Raw genomic sequence first — 12,535 nt, forward strand, 5'->3', positions numbered from 1 at the left:
CTTGCTCATACCTATCCAATATACTATTGTCAGAATTTTTACTATATCTTTCAGTTTGACTGGCTACCTTTCTGTACCACACAACTGACTCCCTTCTTTGTAATGTCAAATATCTTTCCTTTCAAGGCTTTTCATGAACTAACCCAAGCATGGACAACCTTGATGACCCTCAAACCAGAGGGCTAGGAACCACAAGACACCCACCATATCCTTCGGAGAGCTGCGTGGAGAAAGAGCATAGTTCTGCAAAGATGACAGTGGCTCCCCAGGAGACCAACAGTTCTGTCTGTGGTTTGGTGTTAAGCTGGGTCCTAGCATTATGTAGCGGTGTCAGCTTCAGAAACCCTTGCTGGATTACTTTCTCCCATAGAGAGGCACTGAGAATACTCAACAGCCTGTTCCCGCCTACCACTGCTGACATGACATAGACCTTGCTTGAATAGCTTGAGAAATACATGTAGTATGTTTGTATCCCCAGAGCACCTGTACACTCAATATCATAGGGATATTGAAATTTCAACCATAACTAGACTGTCATACAATTCCTGCTGCCAATACTTACCATATACCAATACTGTTTCTTTGTGCTCTCCTTTCGGCATAAAATCATCAACTATCTTTTACTTCCACAGCTGTTTACATTTATTTTGTCTAATATATGTGCAGGACCTGGCATAGAAGAGACTTAGGTTTCAGGAAAGAGCTTCTTCAACAATTTAAACACCTACTGCTGTCTTTTTCATCAGTATACCTTACTCCTCAGACTCCAGGACATTTCCTCCTGCAGCTTTCTCCTGAGAAAATTTCTTACGATTACACCCTATGAAGCGTGTGGACACTGGCTCAGTAAAACTGGCTCAATAAAAAATGCTTAAGTAGAAGGCTTTTGCTGTTCCAAAGCAGCATCACCTTTTCTTTATCCACACAGTTCCTTTTGTCATTGCTCTGCTGCAGAATTACTACTGTTGCTTTCCTTCTGTTTAAACTTGCCAGTTTGGTAATGGCTGATAATACCACAAAAAGCTGCCACAGCTCTGTCAGTTTTAAGAGTAGGAACCCTATCAGAACACTACCAAAGTGGATCTAAACCAGCTCCTTCCTTAACCCCATGACAGGATAAGCAGATTATCCTGGAACAAGATACAAATATAAGCTGCAAATGCTGATGCAAGCTGTGTGCTGTGATTCTTGGGATTTGTGAAGAATAAGCTTGTTAGCTATTGCCTTTCTAGCCTGGCAGCAGAGAGCTAACACCAGTGTGTCACCACAAAAAGGAGTAGGCCACATCACACTGGGATGCCCAAAGCTGCCCTATGTTGTAGAAATACATTGTAGTGAAGAGTTTAAATCTATCACATACAGGTTTTCATGGCTTCTTATTCTTCAGTTTCTCACTGTTGCTTTCAGCTTTTGTGCTTACCTTGTGTCTCAGGGCAGACAAAGATATTTTGCTTGCAGGCACTCAGCTCTCAGCCGAGTGCTTACAGAGCACTGGTAACTTCTGCAAGCCATTTCAGGAGTAGAAATATTAAAAAAAATATAATTAAAAAAATAAATAATTGAAAGAAGGAAATGGATTTTTCCTACTATCCATTACTGCCTGGATGCTAATAGCTTTATCCTGCCAGTGGCTGAGAATCTCCTGGAAGGAAGTGAATTCCCTCAATATTTTAATGTAATTTGAGAGCACTCAGTGCCTTCCAAAGGCACTTGACACCTCACAGGAGCAGATGCTAAATGCTCAGTACATTAACCATCTGACTGTTATTCTCAACCTTTTTGATAATTGGGGTTATTTAAAATGTCACATACTGCTGCTCAAATATTGATAACTCCTCTCCTGACCTCTTCCAAAGAATATAAATAACTCATTAATCATCACTTAGTTATCTTCTGCAAATAACAATACATGAAACAGACACTTATCTTAAGCTTTTTTGTAAACAATATTCTCTATCTGAGAAAGTAGCAGTCTGTTACAATTTAATTTGGCACCAAATAATTGTTCCATTTAACACTTACTAAGTTGCTTCACAAAACTGTCCGGGTAGTTATTCCAAATTTTTCCAAGCAAAACATCAATTTTTCACTACTAGACTCAGCATTCTTTTTTTTATGACAGATGGAAGAAGTACTAAGGGCACACTAATAATGTGTTTTCAGAAATTTTTTCCTTTTCTGTGGAGAAAAAAGCTGACATTGAAGGTTTCTTTAATGTTTGGTAAGTATTTGGAGACAGTGGTTTATTGGTATATAAAACATCTATAAACATACCCCTGCGGTATTCAAGAGGGCAGTGAGAATGAAATAAACTCTAATTTTCCCAAATTAGAAGCATCCAGAGTCTGTTTACCCTCAACTACATTTCTGCTTGAAAGGCAATGTGCAAGAAATGAGAAAAGTATGCATGTTGTCTTGTGCAGAAGGTACCTTGGAAGCTTTTCTATGTGGTCTTTTACTTGGGTAAATATGAAAATCATGAACCAGAAAAGCCGCAAAAAGCAATTAGTTTCTCCCACATTAATCAATGCATCGATGTGTCAATAAACATAAGAGGCCCTGGAAATTTAGAGGAATTTGCAAACCCTAAAACGGCTGAAAAACTTTCATGCATTAACCTCCTGCGCCACCTAGCCTTGCCTGAAGGACATTTTCCCCTGGAATCTATTGCCCTGGAATAGTGTATCAAGTGTATTTAAACACTAAGTACACACTGCATTTGTTGTCTTGAAAAGCTTTATAGCTAAATCAGAAAATCTACCCTTGTAGAAAAAGATGTTCTGCAATCCACTATGCATTTGTCAGCAGAAAAAGTCCTATCATACTGCTAAGTCATAGAAGTCCAACCTTGTGTGTGGCAAACACACTACACCAGCAGAAAAGCCACCAGCATTTCTTTTTCTCAGGGCAGCAGTATAGACACTGAAGACAACAGGAACTTCTTTCTAATATAAGTTTTATTACCAGCAGAGGCTTGCTGATACACTAGGGCTGGAATAGCATAATCCCCATAAGCATGGATAATACTTCTGTGTATGTTCACAAACAGCTCTAATAACATGTTCTTTGAGCTGTTCCTTCCAAAATCTGACTCCTCCCTAGTTAATGGTCATTAACTGGCCACAGAGATCCTAACTCCTGGCACTCCACACAGTCTGCTTGATGCTCTTAGTTGACTCCTCCAGGATGTTCTCACAGTACCTCCTCTTCCACAATCTAGTCTTCCACAGCTTTGCCTAGATACACTGCTCAATGCGACATGGCTTTGCCACAGAGATTCTTTTATTCAGTATGGCAGATAGGAAACAGTACACTAATTGTTGGCCATCAAACCACCGAGCATAACCATCTAAAGAATACAAGCTGCAATCTTCTTTAAATGATATAGCTAGCCTTTCATACATTACAACCTGAATTCACATTGTATCATCTTCTATGGTGAATTTATGATTAATTTCTAATTTATTAATTACCTTATTCATTCACTAAATACACACTCAAGTGTCAAGCAGTAATAGCACTATTCATGGTTGTATCGCTTAAATATCTAAGAACTTCAGCTTACTAAAGAAATAGTACACAACACTGATGTACCTAAAATTTCAAGACCTTCTGCACTTTGATTCGTTCTTTCTTTAAATCTCATGCATCCTATACCAGACTCTAAATTTTGCAGGAAGAGGAAAGAGATAGCTCACTAATTCTCAGTGATAGGAGTTAGGGTTGCTAATTCCAGTACATACACTTAACACCCAGCATTTTTAATTTTTCCATTAAATGCATGAGGTTTGTCATCCAGGATGTATCAACACTTTACAAAGAAAGGAGTTTGATTGATTCTGAGGTATTTTATATTATAAAGCATTTGAGAAAGCTTACCTCTTGATTCTGCTTTTCATGGACTTCCCACTGTCAAGACTTTCAGTAACAAGGCTGATGAATAAGCAATCCAAGGCCAAGAGATGAGACAAAACAAACTTTTCCTTTTTTTCTCATTGGTACACCAAAGGGCTTACAAAGCCCTTTTCCAATTAACTTTACTGACTACTGTGAACTGACATATAAGCAGGCATATAAAGGTAGCGTTACCATTTGAAGATGTTACTGTCAGTTATTTATCCAGTTGAAAAACTCAGTAAGGCTGCAATTTTCTGTGCCAGTTTTCTGTTGTAGGCCTCTGTATGTTTTGTTGGGTTTTTTTTTAATTTCAGTCCAAATGACTTAATAGTTTCTGAGAATGGCATTTGAAGGAAATCTCGAGAGTATTTACTGCTGTTCCACCACCCTCAAGGCTTGATATGGTGGAAATCCCCGCACTAATTTTAAATAACTAGAAGAGAGGCCTGAAAGCATCTGGCAAGTCCATTTAGCCTGCTAGTTCATATTGCTCAATTCAATTTACAGTAAACATATTCTGAAGCTGTGTGTAAACCAAATAATTCCCTTATAAATTAGAACAGCATAGCATTAATTTGGGAAACTAGAACACCTAAGGAAGCAACTATATTTTTGTAGCAAGTCAACAGTCACCCTGTGGGAAACAGTGCTTTGCCTTAGTCTCATTTTTGTAACTATCTGGCAGAGAAGCATGCCTGTACTCCATCATGTCCTGTCAGTGACTACTTGTGCTCCAGAACTCAGGAATGGCCTTAGGTTAGTCCCAAGCCACCAGAGGGATTTTTGCAGACAAGTAACCTATATGTCATCTCTTGGTAGCTGTTACCTCCAGCTGGAATGTTACCTTTTGCATCTGAAAGTATTACTGTCCATACACTGATATGATCCTGTACCTTACATCCTTGATTTTTGTTATGCAAATGCTGGGATTCGTTGTTTTCCCTTACTGCCTTCTTGCCCAGTGCCTTGACTGGTTCTTCTCTGGTTACTCGTTTCATCAGTGCTAAACAGTAATGGGTATCAACTAGAGCTCCTTTACTGTTAATGGCTTCAGTGGGTAATAAACATGATTTCTCCATCAGATGCTGAGCTAGCAGAAGACTTCACATCTGTTCTTACATGACAGTGAAAGTCCATAGCACAGCAAGAACCCACAGGGAATCACCTTCTCATCCTGCGTACATCCAAGTCCATTACAAAATCACTCAAAACAGGCTATATCTGTTGTACCTCGACATGGTAGTGCTGTATATATGGCCTAAATAAATGCAGTCTAATATAAATATAAAGTTCATCAAGTAGCCCTGCTACCACTATAACTAATGTTCTGATCATAAAGTCAGAACTCCTGAGTCCCTTTTTCATCCTAGCAAACTTTCTCACATTAAAAAAAATAGTGCATATCCAGAATATCTGAGCACACAAACTCAATGTATGACAATAGAAAAACGACTTCGATCAAGAATGCTGCTCATGCTCCTATTCTGAAATCTATCACACTTTCGGTATTAGTCCAGTGCTCCAAATACGTAATGAATTTTACCCCGTGACTCCCCACACAAAAATGTTTGCTCTTGATGTCTCTTCCGCTAGTTTACCACAAGATGGTAGCAGAGAGTTTCTCCAGGAAAAAAAAATCCAAACACACACTCCCCCCGCCCATCCCCCCCCGCCAAAAAAAAACAAAAAAACAAAAAACCAAACAGACAAAAAAACCAAACCTCCCCGAAAACGTCATCAAACAACATAACAGCCTTATTTGAAAATAATGCCCTTACTGCTCTGAGACTGGATATTTTCGAGTTTGGTATCTTCGGGGTGAGCCAGTAACAACACAGCTACTTAAAAAGGCTTTTAGGCAAAAGCTAGTTAGGTCCCCCTCTGGAATTCGTCTAGGTACCCATTAATCCGAGAGTCTAAATGCACGTGGCATCTCTTCATTTAAATTTCCCAAGCACCTAGACTTCATATGCACACAGCTGTTTCAGTGTGAGGAGCATAAAATCTACACAAATGTTTCTGAGGTCAAAAACTAGGTGGGGGAATTCCCAGGAAGTTAATTTCTCAAGGAATAACTATTGCATGTTGCACATATTTGTCCCTCACAGGAAGATGCTGAGGGCACTCTCTTGTAAAATGTGGAGGCACACCATCCTTTTATACCAACCTACTGACCAGAGTGCTCAATATGAAAGTATATAGAAGGATTCAATCCTCTCTTCAGTTGAAAGAAATTCAAATACATGCTCAGAACAACCCCCAGAAATGACTAAAGGTACAGATTTAAGGATGGTGTAAATGGAGACAGCCACTTCCCTCCAGTTAAGGCTATGACATTGTTGAGAAAGACAAAAGAGCTCATGGGAGTTTGAAAGGCAGCCTACTTGTGCTTGATGCAACCTGATGGGAAAGACTAGCTCTGAGACATTAGCCAGTTGGAATTTATCCACTCAGAGGAGAAACTAGGACTTTTAAAGATACTTGGAAGATGCTGGTCTCTAAATTCAAACACCCTCAAAGGTAAGGTAAGTGCCTAAATGGTGTAAACACTCATTAGTTAGTGATTAATTTATTACTGTGCTTAACACAACTACATTTCTGATACCACCACAAAATTCTGGTAGCTTTAGCATCTTTAGTTTCCAAGTAAGTTAGATGGGGAAAAGATGGGAAATTGTTATTAGATTAAATTGATGTACATAAATTTTAATTATGTGACATGACAGATAAGGGCCATAAACACAAAGATTATAGAGAATAATTTTTTTAGCTTCTGAACTTGGTTTGAATAATTCAGAATACCTAAACTGCAGCCTTTGAATTTGATAAGTGGGAGAAAATAAAATATGAAAGATCTACAGAACAAGCGAAATTCATGTATCTTAGTCTTCACTGGGGAAATGGACATTGTGAATAAAACCAGAACTGAAATAATTAAGCATTATATAACCAATTATATACAAAAAAGTGACTTGAAGTTCCATACTAATTCTTATGCTATTTCTTTACATTTCACTGCTTTTTTATCTTAATAACAATTGCTTCACATAGGGATTTTTGTGCAATTATTAGTTAATGGCAAATACCAATCCTTTTTCTTCAGTAATTCCATAACTTATTTATGTTACTATGATTTTCAGTTTTACACACCTACACTTGTTACTATTAGCTGAGATCATATAAGATTATATGTAACACCTGCACATCTCTTTTCAGGAACCACTATTATTACTTGATCAAAGAGATATGCCTGGAGGAGAGACTGTTGCTGGAACCACACAAGTTTGTGTACAATACACTGCAATTAAATAAAAGCTCAGGCCTTGCCCTTTACAGTGACCTACCACAGGTATGATGGAAATCTCTACAGAAAGCTCAAAGCATATTTGCGTAGGATACTTAGTGTGCACCTACAGAATAAACGCAATTATGCCATTCCTACCTCCAACATTTCATGAGACAGCTCAGGCTGGCAGCAAGGAATCCTAGCTTGACTCCAAGCTAAGATGCCATTAAGAAGCAAAGAATATTAGCACAGTCCAACACTAGCATGGCTGTACAGTTTCAGTGACTCCTCTACATTTGTGGGATGACCAAAATTATTCCCAGAGGAACTTCATGAATACTGGTGAAAACCTTTTGTCATTCTGGCTGTGCTAAAAAGAACATCAGAAATTGTTCAGCCCAGTGGAGTTTAACTCAAGAATGCTTTATTGTCCTTTGCTATGGGAGAGTATTTCTGCAACTACTAACTCTACATAGAATTTGTTTCTCATTAGGAATTAAATCTTGTATGAGGAACATTGTTATGGAAAACAGTGCCACAGTGCAGTCAAAAAGCAGTTAGCAATAGCTCACTCTTAGGAAGGAATAATCATAGAATCATACAGGGGTTTGGGTTGGAAGGGACCTCAAAGATCATCCAGTTCCAGCAACCCTGCCCAATCTTCCACTACAACAGGTTACTCAAAGTTCCATCCAACCCAGCCTTGAACACTTCCAGGGATGGGGCATCCACAGTTTCTCTGGGTAGCCTGTTCTACTGCCTCACCACCATCACAGTGAAGAATTTTTTCCTAATATCTAGTGTAAATCTACCCTCTTTCAGCTTGAGGTCATTCCCCCTTGTCCTACATGACCTCGTAAAAAGTCCCTCTCCAGATTTCTTGTAGCCCCATTAGATACTGGAAGGCTGCTCTAAGGTCTCCCTGGGACCTTCTCCAGCTGAACAACCCAACTCTTTCAGCCTGTCTTCCTTAAGAGAGGTGCTTCAGTCCTCTGATTATCTTCATGCCCCTCCTCTGGCCTTGCTGCAACATGTCCACCTCCTTTTTCTATTGGGGACTGCAGAGCTGGATGCAGTACTGCAGCTGGGGTCTTATGCAAGCAGGGTAGAGGGGGAGAATCACCTCCCTCGACATGTTGGACACGCTCCTTTTCCTGCAGTCTAGTGTATAGGGTCTTCAGTGGAGCTGGAAAGATCTGTCTGGGCTGATAGAAGACAACAATCTGATAAAAGATGCCTTGGATTTCCAAATGACATGAATCTATGAGGGATCCCAAGCACATCAGAAATCTGGATTAAGATTCAAAGACATGCTGAAAAATTAGAAGAACAGTGCCTCAATAGGGAACCTGCAAGGCTGTGCTCTTTAGCAGAAATAATTGAACAACCAGGAAAGAGTTGGCAGGGTCCATGATGTTTGGCTTACAGAACATTACAGGTGTATCGTAAATAAACAACATATTGCTTCTGAGGAAACAGCACATACACAGATAGGTAGGAACAGAAGTGCCATCTGTGAGTTAATAAACTGTTGACAATGCTCCTGTTGAGAGTACTGTGTCCTCTATCTCTTCTTTCAGAACTGGACACATATGTGAATAGCAGTGATCATGATCTGCATTCTTTAAACCACTGAAAATTTGGTTTTGCCTAGAGAGGGCTGAGGAGGTCCTGTTACTAATCTTATTAATTCAAAGGCTGGTGCAAAACAGACAGGAATGAATTGGTCTCAATTTGTTTTAGGCAGTGAGTGCAGAGAGCTAGTAAGTATTTCTGGTTTACAAAGAACTTTCTACTGATATGGATGTTCAGGTCCTAGCTAGGGACTGCATCAGAAGGCAGTGGAGTTTCTGGCAGGGAAAATTTTAAAGCAAATATTATGAGAATAAGGTTGTGAGTGTGATTTATTCTCCATTGAGGCTTCACATGGCCTCTTTCACACAATATTAAATATAAATTTATAGCTGAAAGGACTTCAAATTTTTCATACAAATTACTGGCTTTTAATAAGACAGTCAACATCTCTAGTAAACTGTTCAGAAACTCATGCGCACAATCACTAGCTAACTAGAATCAGAAACTCTTGAAATACAGGCCAATATTTCTGCTTCTACTTTAAATAAGATCATAAAGTGAAGTCTTTCATCGCATTGTTTTGTGAGCAACTTTTAACTACCCCATTTCTCTTGTCTCAAGTCACTGATTCAGTGCCTGAGAAAGGGAATTCTCTTTTGTACATCCTGTTTGGAGTTGTTTTGGTTTTTTTTCCTTTGAAATGGCCCTGCTAATGTAGATAGCATTGTTCCAATGGCTTGGTTTCTTCCTGAAGGATGGAGAAAGCAGAAAATTGCCTTTTTATTACTCATAAGGGGCATATTTACCGCACTGTAGAAGTCAGTATATGGGTAAAAACTATTAGTACACCAACATTAGTGTAGATTTTGTAAATGCTGGAAGTAAATTAGGTAACATTACAAGCACATTGTTGAACACAGATTTCAATAGAGAAAAATAAGTTTTAGATGCTGAGAGGCTACAAAACTTTGATATATAAAAGGAGAAATATTCTATTTTAGGTGTAGCTGATAATAAAATATTGAAAATACATAAATTAAATACAGCACTTCTGAAATTATGGCTAAGAACATTAAAATGGAAATTCAAGTTTAACAGCACCAACAGTAGCCCCTCTCCTCTGATAGTGAATATGCTTATGTTTTCATTTATTCTTTTATCCTTTATTAATTTATTTATGGTTTTATTTTAATTGGGTCTAAAATACCTTCCTGGGCTTCATGTCCAATTATATGATATAGCACAGCAGCAAAAGCCAGAAACAGTCTTTCATCTAAAAATTGACAAGAGAAATTAAAAAGAAGCAAAAATGACATACTATTACCTCCAACTAATAAAAGGAAAACAGATCCAGGGGGGTTAAGTGGCATAACTTTTTCTATTCAGAACCCTAATCAAGCTATTCTTCCCTTTTAGGCCAAGTAATTTTCTCTATCTACCCAAATACCAGTAAATAGCATTTGCAAAATATGAAAAAAAAATCTGAATATTTTCCCTGACTTACTTTTTTTTCCTCCAGAATTCTGCAGAGGTGAACTTTCAGTGAGTCCACCCTACATTGCCTGAATTTTAGGCAGTGTGGGATATTGCTAGCACAAATATTTAAATCAACAATCCCTGTATGAAAGGAGACACAAAGGTGCTCAAGCACACCCTCTCATCTCCTACCTCTCTTTTACATTCCCTTCTTCTTTATCCAATGCATGTAATCTGCCAAACAGCATTGCTGTAGCTTAGCTGGTGTTATATATGCTGTGGACTCTCTGCTTAAAATCCCAAATTCAGGTGTTAAGGTGTAAGGCCAGTTAAAATTTCTTACACAAGTTCAACAAGATGCTGTAGTCCCTTGAATGGTCATTATTTTAGCACTTGCCTTCCTACAGCAGATCGTCAAAACTCTTTACCCAAGTATTCTTACTAATGAAACGTGCAAATATTTGTATTTGGAGAATTAATTAAAAAAAAACACAAAAAAACAAACCCAACCCACACATGACTAAATGACGACAGCTAGTAGAGGCAGCCAACAGACTGCACAGCAGTCTCCAGGCTCTGCCTCTAGATTTTCCAGATTTTATGGGAATTTCTAGATCACTGAAGAACTCCTGGGAATTCTTTCAGGAACTTCAGTGTGTCTACTGCTACTAGGAAAAGACAGTTTCAGGAGGCCTTCTACTAGGTCTAAGCAACTCCAAATGATTTCCATTAGCTATTCATGGTAAAAAGGTGCTTTGACTTTTTTTCTTCAGCTGACTCGAACTAGGGAGGATATTAGAGAGAAGCCTTTTTAGTGCAGCTCACCAGAACTCCAAGATTCTACAGCTGCAAAAGCTTGAATCCCCAGCTGTGCTGAAGCTGGGATAGGCAGCATCTGTGTGCACTGGATTGGGATAAGAAAGACTGTAAGCTTGTGACTTCTGGCACCAGGTGGATGTCTTCTCTGCATGCAGATCTTTGACTACAACATAGGCACTGTGTCCTGGAAGCAGATGAGGGCCTGGGAACTGTTTAACAGAGCATAAGAACAGCCAGCTGAGCCTAAGCATGCAGAGAGTGAGTCATAGTGGCAGGGTCACTGCTCTAGGGGATAGAGGCTCTTATCTGCTGACCTACTGTCTAGGAAGGTCTTCTGCTTCTGAGAGCTTGGATCCAGGACATTGTGGAGAGACTGCTTATGCTTGTCTGGCACTGAGACTAGTACCCCATGCTGATCTTTTGGACAGTAAGACAAGTATCCTGTGCTAATCTTCCATGGTATCTATGACACTGTGAGGAGAAACTCTGAGTGTATCAAGTATGACCACCTGGCTCTGGAGATTAGACTCAAAGGCAGGGGAGTATCTCAGGTGGTATCTCCTCAATCCTGTCAGTGAAGGGGAATGGTGGCCTCAGCAAGTGGAGAATTCTGTAGGTCAACACAGCACAGCTTGTGTCAACACTAAGGAATCAGCTTTTATGACCAAGGGATAAAAGCTTGCTGACCATTGAGGACTGCTAGGAGGAGATTACAGCAACCTGACTAAGTGGAAAGACCCTTTGGCAACAGGTTGGCCATCCTGACAAGAGCTTAAACTAGGAATGATGAGGAGAGAGGCTATGACTGACAATGAAGTGACAAAAGGTGGATTGGGTTGGCAACCAAGGGATGCCCACACCAAGTTTATGCACAGGAAGCTGAAAGGATAGCATTATGGGGAAGCTCTCATACTTCAGTGGGGAATCATCACACCCCGGTACCCTTCTGAAGGGATGCTGTGTTAATGACCAAACAGGAGGACCTAGAGAGCTCTGTGTGCTGATGTGAGGGACAGTGGCTTAGCAAATGCCAGGTTATGTACAGTATTGGTCACTTACCAAAAATCTGCAGTTGGCGAGAAGTCCCTCTGCCTTGAGGGGCAACCCTGGGAGGTGCCCTAGCCCAAGGTGAGACTGCCATGCAGGCAGCTGCTTAGCAGGGATAGCTTAAAGAAAGCTCACTTAGGCAATCATACTAACGGAATAAAGTGGTTGGTTTGTAGTCTAACTACATGCGATAGGGAAGGTATACATAATATCCTTGTACCTACAAATGTCATTGTTCCTTGACAAATGAGTCTTGGAACACATTGCTATTCAGGTGTTAATCGCGTGCATTGATGCTCACTTGTTCCTTTGTGAGTTTTCAGATAATATATTGGAACTAAATAAGTTCTTGACATAGTTATGGCTTAACCCTTTACCTCCTTTGGAGCCTGTACCTACCTACTGCTAATTTGGTTAAGGAGCTGAGTGCATCCA

This window comes from Melopsittacus undulatus, chromosome Z (assembly GCF_012275295.1).
Source record: "Melopsittacus undulatus isolate bMelUnd1 chromosome Z, bMelUnd1.mat.Z, whole genome shotgun sequence".
Taxonomy (NCBI): Eukaryota; Metazoa; Chordata; class Aves; order Psittaciformes; family Psittaculidae; genus Melopsittacus; species Melopsittacus undulatus.